The sequence below is a fragment of the Heterocephalus glaber genome, unplaced genomic scaffold (assembly GCF_053883595.1).
Source record: "Heterocephalus glaber isolate CG9 unplaced genomic scaffold, H.glaber_assembly_v1.0 deba00001497, whole genome shotgun sequence".
Classification (NCBI taxonomy): domain Eukaryota; kingdom Metazoa; phylum Chordata; class Mammalia; order Rodentia; family Bathyergidae; genus Heterocephalus; species Heterocephalus glaber.
The window spans coordinates 64,836,747-64,855,194 of NW_028258320.1; the positions used below are offsets into that span (position 1 = coordinate 64,836,747).

General features: G+C 36.6%; 1 protein-coding gene across 6 annotated transcripts in view; it reads right to left on the minus strand.

Moving 5' to 3' along the window:
- Window positions 1–18,448, minus strand: part of Inpp5f (inositol polyphosphate-5-phosphatase F) — a 106,855-nt gene that overhangs the window by 56,905 nt on the left and 31,502 nt on the right. Inside the window, exon 1 of one of the 6 annotated variants that reach the window (XM_087185220.1) lies at window positions 15,685–15,703. The exons of the other annotated variants lie outside the window; for them this stretch is intronic. The gene's annotated coding sequence lies outside the window, so the exon portion shown is untranslated. Of the gene's footprint in view, window positions 1–15,684; window positions 15,704–18,448 lie in introns of those variants that run through there. 6 annotated transcript variants of the gene reach the window in all.

Genomic DNA, 18,448 nt, shown 5'->3' on the forward strand with positions numbered 1-18,448 from the left:
ATAGTAAAACAGAAAAAGTAAGTCTGATGGAAGATAAAATAGGTAGAACTCTTAAAGACAGTGTTGTAGGCAAAGACTTTATGAACAAAACCCCAAATGAACAGGAACTATCACAAAAAATCAACAACTGGGACCTCATCTTATTAAAAAGCTTTTGCACGCCAAGAGAGACTACCAATGGACTGAAGAGACAACCCACTGTGCAGAAAAAAAATTTTGTCAGCTGCTCCTCAGGCAAAGGACTACTATCTAGAATGTATAAAAAACTCAAAAAAATCAGACTCCCCCCACCAAATTTAAAGACCCAATCCAAAAATGGGCATCTGAAATGAACAGCTACTTCTCAGATGAAGAAGTAGAAACAGCAAATAAATATATGAAAAAATGTTCAACATCACTGGTCATTCAAGAGATGCAAATAAAACACTGATTAAAGAAAATAAAATAAAACAACACTGAGATTCCATCTCACTCCAAAGAATGGCTGTTATCAAGAGATAAACCAAGAACAAATGCTGGAGGGGTTGTGGGGAGAAAGGAAGGAGTATAGATTAGTGCAACCACTGTGGATATCAGTGTGGAGATCCCTCACAAAACTAAAGCTAGAGGTTCCATTTGACCCAGCTATTCCCCTTCTTGGTATCTTCTCAAAAGAATTAAAAGCATCATACCACAGCGATATATGCATACCCATGTTTATAACAGCACAGTTTCTAATAGCTAAATCTTGGAAACAGCCCAATGTCCATCAACCAATAAATGAATAAAGAAGATACGGGGTTTTTTTATACCATGGAGTACTACTCGGCCATTAAGAAAGATACATGTGAGACATTTATAAGCTACATGGATGCACCTTGAGACCATACTCTTAAGTAAAATAAATCAGACACACATGTGTAAATACCGCATTGTTTCTTTGGTGTGAGAAACTGAAAAGTGTGAATGAGGACCAAAATGTATAATAGATACTGTGAAATAGTAATAAAATGTTCAAATAGGGTTAGGGGAACTAGGGAGGGGGGCTGGAGAAAGGAAAGAAGGGAAAGGGGAAAAAATGAGAAAAGAAGGAAAAAATGGAAACAAAACTTCTGGAAATAAGGAGGGGGAGACAGGTTGAAGGGTGGGGAGGGGAATGGGAAAAAATAAGAATCAAGATATATCATGTACAGGTACAAATTCCCTACGATCAATGTGATCATTATGTATACCTAAAATGTACCAATAAACTTAACTAATTTTTAAAAATGAAACATATCTAAATGCATATGATATTGTAAAAAAATAGGAAATTATTTGCAAAACATATACCATATTAAAATCAGTATCTATAAAATATAAAGAACTAAACAGGGAGGGATGGAGGGGTTGAAGGGAGGGCAGGGGAAGGGGGAAAAATAAGAACCAAGAGAGTATATAAAGGTGCATATCTCCAATGATGAATGTCATTATATGGTACACCTAAAATGTACCAATAAAAGGATATACAAAAAATATATATATATAAAGAACTATATCAGTCAATAAGATGATCTCCAATAAAGGAAAATACATGATTCTGTATGCCATAGGAATACAGACAACAAACATAAAATATATATAATTAAGTTTGGTAATAATAAGAAATACAAATTAAAATAGGAAAATCATTTTTCTCTGTTGGGTTGGCAAAGAGTGATGAGAACCATAATACTCGGTGTTAGCGAGCATCAACATCTACAGTCACTACAGGGGAGACTACTTGCCAACATGCATCGAAGTTCACACTGTCCATATTATTTATTGTCTGTTCTCCTAGAAATGTATTCTATAGAATTATTTGGAGAGGTTGGATATATAGACTTGCACTAAATAAATTTTGATATCAAATAACTAATTTTTAAAAGATATAATGGGATTAGCTAGGAGTAGTGGCACAGTCTCAGACGCTGAAGCAGGACGACTGAAAGTTCATTCCCCAACCCAAGCAATTTAGCAACTTAGTTAGACCACGTCTCCAAATAAAAAGGGTTTTAAAAAGGCTGGAGATGTAGCTCAGTGTGAAGGCCCTGAGTGCACTATCCAGTACCATTAAGAAAAAAGAAAGGAAAGGAAAGTAGGGAAGAAAAGATATAATAAGATTATAGTTGTGCTAAGAAAAATAACTTTTTATTTTTAGAGATGCATTCTGAAAAATCTGTGGATAAATATACCTGGTGTCTGCTTTGAAATAATTTAGCTGCTGGGAGTGTAGAGAACACAGATGACCATGGAGGAAAAATGACTTTTGATATTTTATTTCTAACTAGATCTACTTATACAGGTTGCACTGGGTTGGTATAGCTCCTGAGTACTTTAATCTATAGTTTCCTCCCATGTTGTTTTCATCTCACACACTGATAAAAAATTTTAAAAAACTAAAAGTAAAACCAATTAAGGAAACAGACTTCTACTAGTTATAATCAGTAATCAGTGTAATCTAACCTTAACTTCTTTCTTCTTTGGAAAATCATACATGAGTTGTAATTTTTTTATCTTTCAATTTTCCTTTAAATTTTCTTGGAAAAGAAAACATTGATACTTTTGATTATGCTAGAATCAAACACTTCAATATGGAAAAATACATCATAAAATCAAAGGCAAAGTAGGATGATTAGTTCCAACAGTCAAAGAACTAATTACCCAATTTTATCAGGTATATCTAAAAATTGAAAAAGATAAACAATGCAACAGAAAATTGAACAGAAGATACGAATACACAGCTCAGAGAAAAATAAACACAAACAGCTGTAAAAAGATGGAAAGAAACTCATGTATAACCAGTGAAATGCACATTAAAACCATGCTGCAACACCATACTTTATCCATCACTCTGAAAAAACACAAAATGTTCTGGTGCACAGTAAACAGACATTATTGGTAGGAATGTAAACTGGTAAAAATGAGGAGACAACCAATAAAAATCACAATGCTTCTGCCTTTAGAAAAATTCCAGTTATGGTCATTTATCCTAAAGATTTCAGGGAAGTTACATATGTACAAGGTTATTTCTGGTTGCATTATTTGTAATAGAATAAAATTGGAATTGTTATAAAATCCTGTAAGTTTTGAAAAAAATAAGTAAATTATGGTACTTCTGTGTAATAAAATATTATGCAGCTATTTTTTTTGACTACACTTTTTTTTTTGGTACCGGGGCTCGAACTCGGGTCCTTGCACTTGCACAGCAGGTGGCAAAGCCACTGAGCTAAATCCCCGGCCCAATGCAGCTATTTTTTTAAAAACTAAATGAGGACCGGGCCAGGGATTTAGCTCAGTGGTTTCACCACCTACTGCGCAAGCACAAGGACCCGAGTTCAAGCCCCGGTACCAAAAAAACCAAACAACTAAAAAGAAACTAAATGAAGACCCTCTGTATGTACTCTGATGGAAAGATGTCCAATATAATTTTAGGAGAAAAATGTAGGATATAAAATATTGTACATGGGCCAAGGATTTAGCTCAGTGATGCCACCGCCTGCCTTGCAAGCACAAGGTCCCAAGTTTGATGCCCGGTACCAAAAAAAAAAAAAAAGAATATATATTGTACATAATTTATTCCCTACTTTCTGCCTAAAAGCTACCAAAATATTCTTTAATGCCCTATCTTCTGCATAAAAGCACCACAATATTCTGCAATTTGATTCTCCATTTTTCATATTAAAGCTACCACAATGTTCTGTACCTTACATTTTTCTCCTAAAAGGATACCTTGGAAATCTTTCCATCATAGTACATACATTGAATTTTCATTCAGTTTTTTAAAATAACCACACAATACTTGATTGAACAGAAGTACCATAATTTACTTAACCTTTCAAAAAAAAGTGTAGAATTTTAGGATAATTCCAATTTTATTCTATTATAAACAATGCTACTGAGAATAACTTTGCACATCTGTAACTTCCTATTAATTCCTGAAATGTATGAACATTAGTGAAAAGATGTAGCTGTGTGCAGTGTTCAAAGGAATAATCAAAATTATCCTAATGACTGGACATGGTGGTGATTGTCTATCCATCTACTCAGGAAGCTGAGGCAGGCAGGAGGATTTTAGTCTGAGGCCAGCTTGGGCAACTTAGCAAGACTCTATCACTAAATTTAAAAAGAGCTGAGGATGCTGCTCAGTGGTAAGAGTATTGCTCCTGGGTTCAATCCCCAGTACCACAAAAATAAAACAAAGCAAAAACCCTAATGGAGCAAGGCTGGTAGCACATACTTGTAATTCCAACACTTGGAAAGCTGGGGCAGGAGAATCACAAGTTCAGTGCCAGCCTGAGTTATATACCAACCAACATGACTACACAATGAGGCCTCATGTGAAAAAAGAAAGAAAAGACAAGGGCCAGGGATTTAGCTCCATGGTGCCACCGCCTGTCTCCTGTCTCGCAAGCACAAGGTCCTGAGTTCGATCCCTGGTACCCAAAAAACAAAAAACAAAAAACAAAAAGAAAAGACAAGACAAGATTTGTCTTAATGGAAAGAAAAGGAAAACAGTGAATTCAACACTGAGCTATTTCCAGGCAAAACTACTCTGGAAACACAAACAAAACTCTCACAGAAAAGAATAATAATCTCTACTCTTGTAATCATTTTGCTGTAAGTGAAACATACACACCACCACCACCACTCAAAAACCTGACAATTCCAAGAGAAGAATGTGCATGTTGAGTTATAGAGGTAAAGGATCCAAATATATTTTCTAGACTTTGAGTTTTAAAAAGTGACAAATATAGGGCCAGGGATTTAACTAGGCAGCACCGTGCCTGCCTTGCAAGCACAAGGTCCTGAGTTTGATCCCTGGAACCAAAAAAAAAAAAAAGTGACAAATATAAAAGTATAGTACCACTGCTGCTTAGCAATCCCAGTATCCATCAAGGACAATTTTATAATAAAAGATTAAAAAGCACCAAAAAATTTCATATTACCCACCAGGAAAAGAAATTTGGTTCACAACACTGCCATCCCTATAACAAAACCACTTTCTACATACTGCCAGATCTGACTTCTAAGAGTTTGTTTTGTTAAACAAATTTCTATCTATGTTCATACTCTTTTCTCCTATTATCTTTATCCAGTTTTAGGATTAGCACAATGTTGAGTTCCTAAAATGAGGGGAGAAGTGTTCCTTCTTTTTTCTGCTTTGTTTGATATAATTTATCAGTGAAAGTGTTTATGAGCCTGCTCTTGTCATATAGGTAAGCTTTCAAGCTAGGAATATACTTTCTTTAATAGGTGCTATTCAAATTTTATATTTCCTCCAGAGTTAGTTTCATTAATTTGTCTTCCAAGGTACTTCTTAGAAGTTGTCAAATTTATTTCAAAAAAGATTTTTGTAATATGCTTTCTATATCCTTTTAAATTCTGTAAAATCTGTGGTAACGTCTCCTAGATCTTGATATTATAATTTTAAAAATGTATAACTGATATTGTGTAACAGGAAGAAAAGGTCTAAAAGAGCAGGGGAATTGAGAGGAGTAGGGGAAGGGAAAGAAGAGAAAGGAAAAAATATGAGAAGAGGGAAAAAATGGAAACAAGGTCTTTGCAAATAGGGAAGGGTGGAGGGGATGAAAGGAGGGCAAGGGAAGGGGGAAAAAAAATAAGAACCAAGAGACTCATGTAATGGTACAAGATCCCAATGATGAGTATAACTGTATTGTATACTGAAAATGTACCAATAAACTTAATGGGGGGGGGAAGAAATTTGGTTCAGTTAAATCTGCCATGTTGAGGTTGGCACATACAGTATAACAAAGAATCAAAAAGTAATTTAACCTAACAAGGTTGATGGCATACAGATATTTTTTTCCAACTTTTTAAATATATTACAATGAGGGGGAAAAATCAATTTTGAAACCCTGTTCCTCCAGGAAAAGAAAACAAGGAAACCTAACTTCCCCACCAAGATAAAACTGATTAGGAAGTGCTTATCTTGAAAAACACAACCAGTAGGGCAAGCTAAAACAATAGTCCTGTACAATTGCCCTGTACAATAAGAGGATAAGCAGCTGTAAGATAAAGAGTTCCATCTAATTTGGGGGGGAAATGTTTTCTTCTGTATTAGTCAACACTCTGCCAAAGAAACAAGACCAATGTTTATAGATATATGTACATAGGGAGATATTTATTATAGAAGTTACTTGTGTGATTTCAGAAGTCAAGAAGACATCTTTAAGCTGGAGAGCCAAGAAAGCCAGCAGTATAACTCACTCTGAGTCCAGGGGAGCCGTGATGTAACTCCAAGTCCAAAGCCCTAAAAACTAGGAGCTTTGCTGTCCAAGGATAAGAGAAGGATGTCCAGGCTCAGAGAGAAAAACGTCACCCTCTTCCATCTTTTTGTTCTCTTCAGGCTCTCAGCAGACTGAATGATGCCCACCCACAATGGTAAGGGCAGGTCTTCTTCATTCAGTCTGCCAATTCAAATGCTAACCTGTTCTGGAAACATACTTACCAGCTGGAGGGTGAGGGGGGAGTGTGCAGAGAATATGAGAATGTTTTACCAACTATGTGGGCATCCCTTCCCAGTCAAGTTGACACATAAATTTAATTATCACATCTTCCTACTTATGAGTTCATCTCTAAAGAGCACTACATCTACATATTTCTAGATGTGGCTATCCATCCTATATAGACAAGATATGCATTTACCCAACAAAGCATATCCAGCAATCATTTTTATCAATGTTAATTATATAAGATTTATATGAATGCATTCCATTTCTTAAGCGGAAGCATTACAGATTAAAGCTAAAGTTCTCTTTGATCACTATTCCCTACTCTCTGGAAATTCTTTAAATCTAATGTAAACCCTGCTTTGTTAGTTCTCTCATATAAAGAGAATAAGAAATGGAGAGTAAATGGTTACTATTTCTTGGCATTCACCCTTTTAATTTTACTTGAAAGATTAAAAATGACATAACCATAACTTAGTATGTAGGTTCTATTTTTCAGTGCCCTCCTGGACACTGTCTAATTTCTCTATAAAGTTTCATGTAATGAACAAAATAAATGATTGCTAATGATTCTGACATACTGAATTCCTTAACATGGCTCAATACTGTAAACTAGAATCCTGAAGACCTCTCCTAGGTCCACTCCTCCTGGAGCATGGAAACCAAGAGCACCCAGCTGCTTTAACACTTATACAGCCATGTGATTATGAATCAAAGGATCAGCACAAGAGAATTCATAATCACGTCAACATACCAATAAATGCTAACCCAAAGAAAAGGTGGATATTAGCTACTCCAAACCCTTTTGTAACACAATAGTCAAAGGTTTTTTTTTTTTTTTTTGGAGGTACAAGGGATTGAACCCAGGGACTTTACACACTGACCTAGCTCCCCAGCCCTTCTGGTTTTAGACAGGGTCTCACCAAGTCATAAAATTACAAAAGCTGGCCTCAAATATGCAACTCTTCTGCTCAGCTTCCCACAGTGCTGGGATTATATTATGTGCCACCACATCATGCTGATGGTTTAAATTCTTGAAGGGCTTCTGCAGTTTCGATTTCAAAGGGCCACAGAATAATCTCTTTACTTGCACAGGTCTATGAGAGTGTGGAGATGTGCTGGTAAAGGAGGAAAAACAATTATACACTGCTCACCTTTCTTCTCTGTCAAGTCGACAATAAGAACACTTACGTGTTTCTCTGCCATTTCAAATTGCCATCTAAACTAAAGGATGTAAGCCAAATGACTCATTGTTCTTTATGTTTTGAGATGTGTTCTGTACAAACAATTTTCTTCTTCTTTTTTGGGGGGGGGGGCAGTGCTAGGGATCAAATCCAGGGCCTTGTACATGCTACACAAGCATCTTCCAATGAGTTATACCCCGAACCCAGATACAGATTTTTAAAATGTTGTATCTTTCTGTTAACTTGAACATTCTGTTACAGATTTTTGAAATGTTTTTGCCTTAAAATCTACCTTGATATTAGCATAACTGTATCAGTTTTCATTTGGCTAATGTTTGCCCAATTTCTTTTTTCTATCCTTTTACTTTTGATCTTTCTGTATACAATTCTATGTAAGATATTTGTATTAAAAGCAGCATGACAGGTTTCATTTTTCCAGCATGAGAATCTCTGATCATTAAAATATAATGATATGATACATATCATCTTCCTTTTTGTCCCACCCATTCCATACATACCTTTTTTCCTTATTCTGAGTTAAGTTTGTTAATCATTACTCCATTTCTCCACTTTGTCAGCTTTGTATTGTGTATTGTAGGAGATGGATCCTAACTTATGAAAGCCTACAGTAAGTTGGTATTTTTACCAGTTCCTAGAGAGTAAAAGGACCTTCGGGTACCAACCACTTTTAACTCTATTAAAAGCTGTGGGGCCGGGGATTTAGCTCAGTGGTTCCGCCGCCTGCTGTGCAAGCTCAAGGACCCAAGTTCGATCCCTGGTACCAAAAAAAAAAAAAAAAAGCTGTGTTTTAATTCTAAATTAAATTTAAGCTCCCATGAAGCCAAATTCATTTCATTTACCAACTTATTTTGCTATTCTGTTGATTATTCTTTTCTATATCCCATACATTCCCACTGGGAATCATTTTCCTTTTTAGTACAAAGACTAAGGGTAACAAATTCTCTCAGTTTTTGTCTCTCTCAAAATGTCCTTATTTTCCTTAATTTTTGAAGGTAGAAAATTCTAGACACTTTTAAAATGTCATTCCATCGTCTTCTTGGCTTCCATTGTTTCAGTCAAGATTACAGGGCCGGGGACTTAGCTCAGTGGCACCCTGCCTTCCTCAAAAGTGCAAGGATCTGAGTTTGATCCCTGATACCAAAAAAAAAAAGAAAAAGGATTTATTACAGATCTTTAAGTTTAATGTGTGTTTTCCTTTGCTGCTTTTTAGGATGTTCTCCATCTTTAGTTTTCATCCATTGACCTATGAGGTACCTACATGTGCTTTTCTTTTTATTCCCCTTGGTGTTCAAAGTAGTTGGGGGCGGGGGGGTCTCTGGGGATGGAACTCAGGACCTTGCACCACTGAGGTAAACCTCTGGCCCTCAAAGTACTTTTTGAATCTGTGGCTTGTATTTACAGTGGTTCTGGAAAATTCTTGGCCATTATCTTCTCATATACTCTAGTCTGCTGCTGTCAGAAACGAAATCTCTGAACAGGGGGTGTAGTAGCTCAGTGGCAGAGCACTTGCCTAGCATGTACAAAGTCCCTGAGTTCTATGCTTAGCACAGAAGGGGGAGTGGGGAGGAGGAAGGGGAGAAGAGAAGCAAAGTTTTCTTGATCTTTTTAAAAATGTGCAAAGTTTCCTTAAGTGACCCTCTAATATGGTTAATTTTATGTGTCAACTTGAGTGGGCTTGGTATGCCCAGAGAGCTGCTAAGTATTTCTGGATGCACAAGGGTGTTTCCAGAAGAGACTAGTATTTTAACTGGTCAAAAGAATAAGGACTGGCCTCACCAATGTGAGTGAGCACCATCCACTCCACTGAGGGCTGATAAGGAGTAAAAAGGCAGGGGCCGGAGATTTAGCTCAGTGGCACCATGCCTGCCTTGCAAGCACAAGGTCCTGAGTTAGATCCCCAGTAACAAAAAAATAAATAAATAAAAAGAATAAAAAGGCAGATGAAGGCACTAATCTGGTCTCTGAGCCTGGACATCATCTTCTCTTGCCCTTGGACATTAGTATTTCTGGTTTCTGGACCTTTGAATTCAGACTAGGGCTTACATCATTGCCCCCATTCAGTGTTCAGGCCTTTGGACTTGAACTCTTTTGGCACTCCAGTTTACAGATGGTAGATCATGGGACTTCTTAGCCTTCATAATCCTGTGAGCCATCCCCCATTGAATCTCTTTATTCTCATTCATTCATTCCTCCCCCTTACCCCCAGTTCTGTTTCTCTGGAGAGTCCTGACACAGATTTTAGTACAAAAAAATGGGGGTGCTGCTAAAACAAATACCTACAAGTGTGGAGACAGGTTTGAGGCTGGGTAATGAGTAGAGCCTGGCAGAGTTTGGAGGTACCTGATAGGAAAACCCTATGTTGCAATGAATGGACCTTTAAAGGTGATTCTGATGATGGCTCAGGAAGAAAAGAACTGAAGAGAAAGTCTCAATCTCTTCAGGGAATACTTACGTAAAAATGATGGTTAAAAATAAAGACAGTAAAGACTAATCTGAGAGGTCTCAGATATAAATAAGGAACATGTTATTGGACAATGTAGAGAAAGCAAACATTATAAAATGGCAAAGAAGTTGGGTGTAGTGTGTTCATGTTCCAGTGTTTTGTACAAGCAATAAAACTGGACATTTAGCAGAAACTATTTCTAAGCAAAATGTCACAGTTTACCTCTTCCTGACATTACTGTGAAATGCGAGAAGAGAAATCTGATTTAAAGACAATTATTAAGCAAAACAGAAGCAGAACTTAAAGGATTTGAAATTTCTCAGCCTTTCCAAACAGGAAACAGAAAAATGAGAAAGGTATTCAGGAAAGAGTTCTAAGGGTATGGCCAAGCACCCTTTGATAAGGGGGTCAGTGCAGGTGTGGGCCACAGATTTGACTCAATCAATCACCCTCCCAGGAACACCGCCAATTTGAACTGAAAGGGAAGAAAGCGAGAAGGAAGGAAAAATGGCTGTCACACATTAGATTTTATGAACCACAGGGCTGTTTGGCTAAGAATGCGAACTATTCTCCAAAAGAAGAACAATCCTAAAGGAGATCCAGAGATCTTTTTTTTTGGTTTTCTGAGACAGGCCCTCACTGTGTACTTCAGGCTGGCCTTGAACTAACTATGTAGCCTAGGCTGGACTTGAACTTGTGGCGATCCTGCCTCAACCTCCTGAGTGCTGGGATCACAAATGTGTGCCACCATGTCTGGCAGATCTTGAGGCTGTGTCTGTTTCAAAAGAAAACCACTGACTCATTTTCAACAGAACAGACAGTTTGGCCTCACCTTAAACCATGGGAACAGAGTCAGCCAGTAGAGACGTGGGGCTGCAACTCTTTTTGGGTAGAAGTGTAGGGTCGGGACATCCACTTCAGTAGATCTAGAAGTTGAGATCTCTACCTTAGTAGCCTGGGGTATAGAACATTGATCCAAGAGGATTATTCTTAAGCCTTACAATTTCAAGGAAGTCAAAATAAATCTTTTCTCCTTAAAAAACAAAACAAAACAAATACTCAAGGAGTTTGCCTCATCATTTGGACTGATCTGGACTCCTTTATTCCTTTCTCCCTTCCTATTCTTCTCTTTTGGAATGGATATGCCCATCCTATGTCTGTCCCACCACTGTATTTTGGAAGTGTGTAATTTATTTGGTTTGAGGTTGGCACCTAGAGAACAATTTGCCTCAGGATGAATCATATCCTGAGTCTCACTCATATCTGATGTAGGTGATACTTAAATGAGAGTGGATTTTAGACTTTAGAGTTGATACTACAGTAAATTAAGACTTTTGGGGCTGCTGGGATGTAGTGAGTAAATTTTGCAAGTGAAAGGAATATAAATCTGGGGGAGCCCAAGGTGGAATACTATAGGCTAAGTATTTGTGTTCCTCCCAAATTAATATGCTGCAATACTAACCACTAGTATGATGACTATCAGGAGGCAGGGCCTTCAGTAGGTGATTAGATTATGAGGGCTCCATCCACACAGGACAGGATCAGTATCCTTATAAAAGAGAACCAGGAGGGCTACCTTGCCTCTTCTGTCATGTGAGGTCACAGTGAAAAGGCCAGACATTCAGTCCACTGGTGTTTTGACCTTGGACTTCCCAGCCTCCAGAGCTGTGAGAAATAAATTTCCGCTTTTTATAAGCCACCTGGTCTAGGGTAAATTGTTACAGCAGTCTAAAAAGACTATATATAACAGTATATAGAAAATTATCTACTTTCATTATTAATGTGCTATACATTCTAAGAGATGTAAAAATGGAGATATCTTAATAACTTATGCCAAGACAAATTATGTTCCAATTTGAACGATTCTACCCTTTTTACAAATCTTTGGTAAGAATCTAAGTTCAAAAAAATAAAATCTAAATTCAGTCCTAAGTGTGCATAAAGCAATTTGATTGATACTTGCTGCATAAGCTATTAATTGCCCATTTAGTATTTTTAAAGAACATGAGCACAAATCTAAAAAGTAGGTTTTATGTAAATATGCATGAATTTAAATTTCTACTGAAGATATGGATTCATGGTGTGTTTAATAACATTTTATGTTCGGGCCAGGGATTTAGCTCAGTGGTGCCGCTGCCTCCCTCGTAAGCTCAAGGTCCTGAGTTCAATCCCCGGTATGAAAAAACAAAACAAAAAAAACAACAACAATAACATTTTGTGTTCTATTTTTAAAGCCCTATTCTTTAAAACTATACTGTAAGAAATGCTTTTTCCCCCTAATGGAAATAGAGCACTATATATCCTGAACATATTTCTGGAAGCTCCATATATCAATCTAATGAAATATCAAATAATACTACCACAAAACCAGTAGTGGCTTTTACAATGCCAGGTATTTGGTAGCTAAAAGTATATCATATGCTTTCAGTAACTAAAAAGCTAATTTTATAGATTTGTTCATCTTTCAAACATAGTAACCACTCAGTGTTTCTTGAAAGGTTTTTCTGTTGCTTACAAAAATTTCCTAAGTCTGGGTTTGTAGAAAATTGATAATGACTCATGGAAAGAGATCTAGGGCAAGAGATATTTTTTAAAGGCTCTATTTCAAATGCACTAAGCAGTGCAATTAGAAGGACAGTCAAGCTTAGCTTGTGAAGCTCAGAACTAAAGTTAATGAAGAACTGATTCTCTCAGAAAAACATGCCATAAAATTAATCTGTTATACTCTATAAAAATACAAACTCATTTGAAGCTATAAAAACTCGAAAAGTCTAACTTAAACCATTGGGCAAAATGATTTTCTACATAAAAGTACATTTTCCACATAACTATAGCTTAGTTCCCTAAAATGCTAAGATGTTTTCTCAAATCTTTATTAAAACTTAATGTTGCCAGACATGGTGGTACATGCCAGTAATCGCAGCACTCGGGAGGCTGAGGCAGGAGGACCATGAGTTTGAGGCCAGCACATGCTACATAGTGAGTTTGAGGCCAGCCTGAATTACATAGTGAGACCCTGTCTCAAAAAAAAATTAATGTAGTATCTAATTTTCTATCAAACTCCAACCCAAGTTTATCATCATGAAGATCAACTTTTGCTTTGAAAAGTGGTATAAGAATGCTTCAAAATTGGAGGTGATTGGCCTCTACACAAAGGGACCTACATTGTAATAAACCTGATAACAAAGCCAATTAAATAATCTAAATTGTTTTGAAAAAGAAAAAAAAGGAAAAGAAATTATCTTCATTTTCTACTCTCAATGATTGCTACAGGTCAAGATTAAATAAATGGAAAGTTACTATATATTTTTTCTAATTGTTTTTAATGTTTCCTCAAGAACATTTTCAAGTGAAACTTAGATACATATGAGGTGTGAATGAAATATACAGTGAATGTTTAAATCTTAAAAAGAAACACTGCCATGAAACCCCCTCAAAATACTCTTCCTAACTTCAACCACACTTACTCCATCCTTCTTGCCACTTCCTGAAGCAGCTCTGGAAGTCTTCTTTCATGAATGTCTTTATGGGATATGATAAAAAAATATAATGAATGCTACTGCTACCATACATGCTATCCAACAAAAAGGCAGGCTAATAAAAACATTACAGTGTGTCCTCATCTACCAGATCTGACACCATGCAGGGTCTGGCTCTTCTCCAAAGTCAAAATAAGCATGAAAGGTAAATTTTTTGAATCAACTCGGGATATCAAGGCAGCTACAACAGCACAATAAAAAAAAAGATTTCCACAGGGGAATGGGAAAAAATAAGAACCAAGATACATCATGTAAAGGTACAAGATCCCAATGACGAATGTAACTGTATTGTATACCTAAAATGCACCAATAAACTTAATGAGAAAAAAAAAATTTCCAGAACTGCTTCAGAAAGTGACAAAAATGACAGAATAAGTGTGTTTAAAAGCAGGGCATGTGGTATTTTGAGGGAAATAAGTGGCAATGTATCTTTTACTGTAAAAAGTTTTTAAAATGTTAAACGTTTATCATTTTTTCTATCACACCTTGTATCTATACACATTATACATAGTTGACATTTATTACTCATAGATTCTTATTTGTGAATTTCCCTGTGTCCCAAAACCTATTTTGTAATTATAAAATCAACACTTGTTACATTCTGGCAGACATTAATGGACACAACAGAGCACTAAAAAATTTGAGCTACCTGATGCACATGTGACCAGATGAGGTCAAATAAGGGAAGCTATACCATCTTGCAAGCAAGTATTCATTCTGCAGTTTACTTTTGCCATGTATTTTGTATTTTCATACTTATTGTTGGTGATTTTGCTGTTTAAAGTGGCATTTAACAAAATGCTTGTACTGGTCAGCTGGAACAAAATACTTGATACCTACAACTTAAAGGAAGGTAAGTTTATTTGGCTGACAGTTTCAGAGGTTCCGATCTGTGATAGGCTGGCTCCAAGGCAGGAACATCATGGCAGAAGGGCATGCTGGAGCAAAGTTGCCCTCTTCATGGCAGGTGGGAAGCAGACCACAAGGAAAGAATACCAGCAAAATACCTACCCTTGAAAGGCAGACCCCGAGTGACCTACCTCCAACAGGCACCACTCCTAACAGCACACCTAGTTATGAACAGTACAGTGCCCCCATGATCCAACCACATTTCCAGGAGTCTCTTAATCTAGTTGAATTGACAATTAGGCTTAACTTTCATGGTGCTCAAGTGCAGCCTACTGTTTCCAAGAACAAAAAAGTTATCATGTGCCTTTACAAAGAAGATGTGTATTAGATAAGCTTAGTCCAGGTATTAGTTAGGGTTGTTGGTGATCAGTTTGGTTTAATGTTGATGAATCAATAATACATATCAAAAAAGACATCTTTAAACAGAAACACATAAAACAAGGTCAAATGTTAATTGCTTGACAAAAATGTCATTGGAGATTGGCAGGACTCAAACCCTTCATTTCTTCTAGGAACAACAGTTCAGTACTCATTAATTTGAGATTTGTAGTGACTTTATAGAATATAACTACTGCAAATAATGAGTTCTGGTTATATACATATATACACATACATGCACACATGTGTGGATAACATGTATCATAGATATTACATGTATATAATTGTGTGTATGTAATGGTAAAAGAATTTGATGATTATTAATAGCATTTAGTGCCACTACTGAGAACTCACCATATTTACCAAGATTCTTCTTTCTTAAACACAATTAGACCTGATAATAATCTGATTGGAAGTATTTCAGAATGTTCAATAAGATAAAAATTCCAAAAGTGATATAAAGAAGGAATGACTATAAAAACACAGTCATTTTTACCATAACAATTTTCTCTTCTTTCTGAGTCTAAAGACCAGACTTTACTATAAATGCCACTGAAATCACTAAGGAAAAAGATAACTAGAGTTCAAAAATAAGAATTCATGACTAGAAAAAAGAGTGATAATACAATAGCAAATGAGGTAAGCTGGCTTGCCTCAAAGGATCTGACTAAAAACACAGGACGCCACAATACCACTTAAGAAATATGTACAGAAATACAAAGCATGCTTATTTAACAAACCTCTGGGAAGCCCAGAACTATGGGTCACATTCACGTGATAAGATCAAGAATTGCTTCTATCATGAGTGGGACATCTACACCAAAGAGACTGAGGCTCAGATCACAGTCAAGGGAAATGAAGAATTCTGATGCACAAATTAATGGAACAAGCTGAAAGGAGCAAAGAGAGAAGTATGAATCATACAGCACCTAGTGTAGGTACCTGATGAGAGAATAAAAGGAACATAAGGGAAGGAAAAACAAAAGATGATGAGAAGAAACCAAAGAAAGTCATTCTCTCACTTTGCTGCCTGCTTCTGACTTCATTATTAATAGGATGGATCAGCCAAACTAAAGTTAAAGATTCTTTTAAGGGTTAACCAGAAACCTAGTCACCAATGAAAATCTCATATCTAAAACAATTCTGTGGGCTGGAATATAATTTAGTGGTAAAGCATGCACAAAGCCCTGGGTTCAATCCCTAGCAGTCAAAAAATTTTAAAAACTTTAAAAAATTAAAAATTCTGACATCCAAATGAATGAGAAAATATAAATCTGTATTTGAATTACATTACATTCTGTATTTGAATGACATTTATAGTCTTATAAAAATGTTATATTACAAATAATATTCTTGCTTTGAGGAAAATAAAGAAACTTTTGTACAGGGAAAAAAAAATCACCTATGCACCAAAACACAAATTTAGTTGGGTTGTTTTTGATTTCTGTTTTTCAGTGCTGGAGATTTGAAACCATAGGTGCACACATGCTAGACAAGCACTCTACCACTGAGCTACATCCCTAGCCCCTTGTTTTATTTTGTTTTGTTTTCATGGTACTGGGGATTGAAACCAAGGCCTTCACACTGAGCTACATCCCCAGTCTTTTTATTTTTATTTTGAGGTAGGGTCTGCTAAGCCACTAAGTTGCGCAGGTTGGGCTCAAACTTGCAATCCTCCTGCCTTAGCCTCTCAAAGTGATGGGGTTATATACGTGTGCACCACCATGCCCAGTTCCTAAGGTTTTTGTTTTGCTTTGTTTTACTTTGGTATATCCCAATACTTTTTTTATTTTATTTTGAGACAGGGTCTCACTAAATTGCCCAGGCTGGCCTTGAGCTTGTGATCCTTCTGCCTCAGCCTCCTGAGTAGCTGGGATGACAGCATATGCCACCAAGCCTAGCCCTAGTTTTCTTAACTTAAGACAAAATTATAAGTAATTACAAAAACACTATAACAAAAGCTGCTTCTGACTTAAATGTTTATAAGTATCCAAATGATTCTAATAAATTTATAGTTATGAAACCATCATCACAATCCCTGTATGTGACCTGTCAGATAAAACAACCTTCTTCCTGGGCAGGGTAGCTGTACACAAGACAATGAAACTAACATTCAAACAGAAGCAACATCTAAAGAGCCTGTACCAAGCCAGGTGTGGTGTGCACATCTATAATCTTAGCTATTCAGGAGGCTGAGGATCATGAGTTCTAAGCCAGCCTGGATATCAATGGTGAGACTCATGTGGAAAATGAAACAAAACAAAACAAAAAAACCTAAATAAATAAATAAATAAAATGGCTTGTCCCAGGAACCAGGCTGAGAGCTCTGCAAGGAGCCTACATGGCTTCTCTTTCTCTCTAATACCCTTGAAGAATGAAAGTTTTTCTAATGGTTTTATGAGCAAGTACAGCACTAAACAATGCTAGGGACACTCAATTCACTTGTCACTAAAATATATACAAAATATTTCTTATCACTATCAGAAAGTGTCCTTAGAGAGAAGACAAATCAGTTTTTAAATCATATCCACAATGCATTTTACCATCTTAATGATTGAGACATCCTCACCATTTCAAAAGTGGAAGAGGAGCAGATGGTGAATTCTATTTTAATGAATGAGATCTATGTGAGTGAATTTTTTTCTGTGACAGTTCAGTACTATGAGGAGTAATTCACTTAATTACTAAACAAAGAGACTATTGCCAAATTAATCAAGACTTGACAAGTTTTCTCTTCAAACATTCTAAATATATTTTGGGATATATATCTTTGTTAATGAGTCATACTTTTTACATTCAGATACTTCTTACCCTAACTGAGTTTATCCTCTTCTTAATCGCCAAAATAATTTTAACCTAAAGAGCTTTTATGATCCATTTAAATCTCCAGCCTAAAAAAACCGATCTTTTCATAGAGGAGGTCTATGTAAAAATATGGCTAAACTCCAAACATTGCAAAGAAAGTAAATGCTAGGAAAATATCAGTCTTGTGGGCTTTTTGCACAGCTGTTTTACTCTGCCATGCACCATCTCTCCCCTCATCCTTCCCATGGCCCCCACTGTATTCATTAGCCTAAGTCCACATACTTAGTTTTCAGGCCTCAGATTATAAAAATGTATGATCCCCTCAGGGATGCCTTCCATCCAGGACCCCAACCCTATCTATTCAGGCCCATAGCATGACATACATTTCTTCAGAAGCTTAAGTCTAATGATAAAACTGAGTGGTTGGGTAATTAACACCTGTCACTCAGATTTGAGTCTGAGTCTATGATCTTGGAAGCTCCAAATTCTATTCACCCTGCAGCTGCCAGAATTAAATGCAGGCCCACGATAGGCACTCAAGAAATAACTGTTTAATCAATAAGTACTTCCTTTTTTTAAGACAGGTTATCACTGTGTAGTCTAGGCTGGCCTTAAACTCAAGTTCCTCCTGGCTTGGCTTCCCCAGCCTCCCCTGCTGTGGGCCAGCACACAGGGACACAATAAGTGAGCAAAATAGTC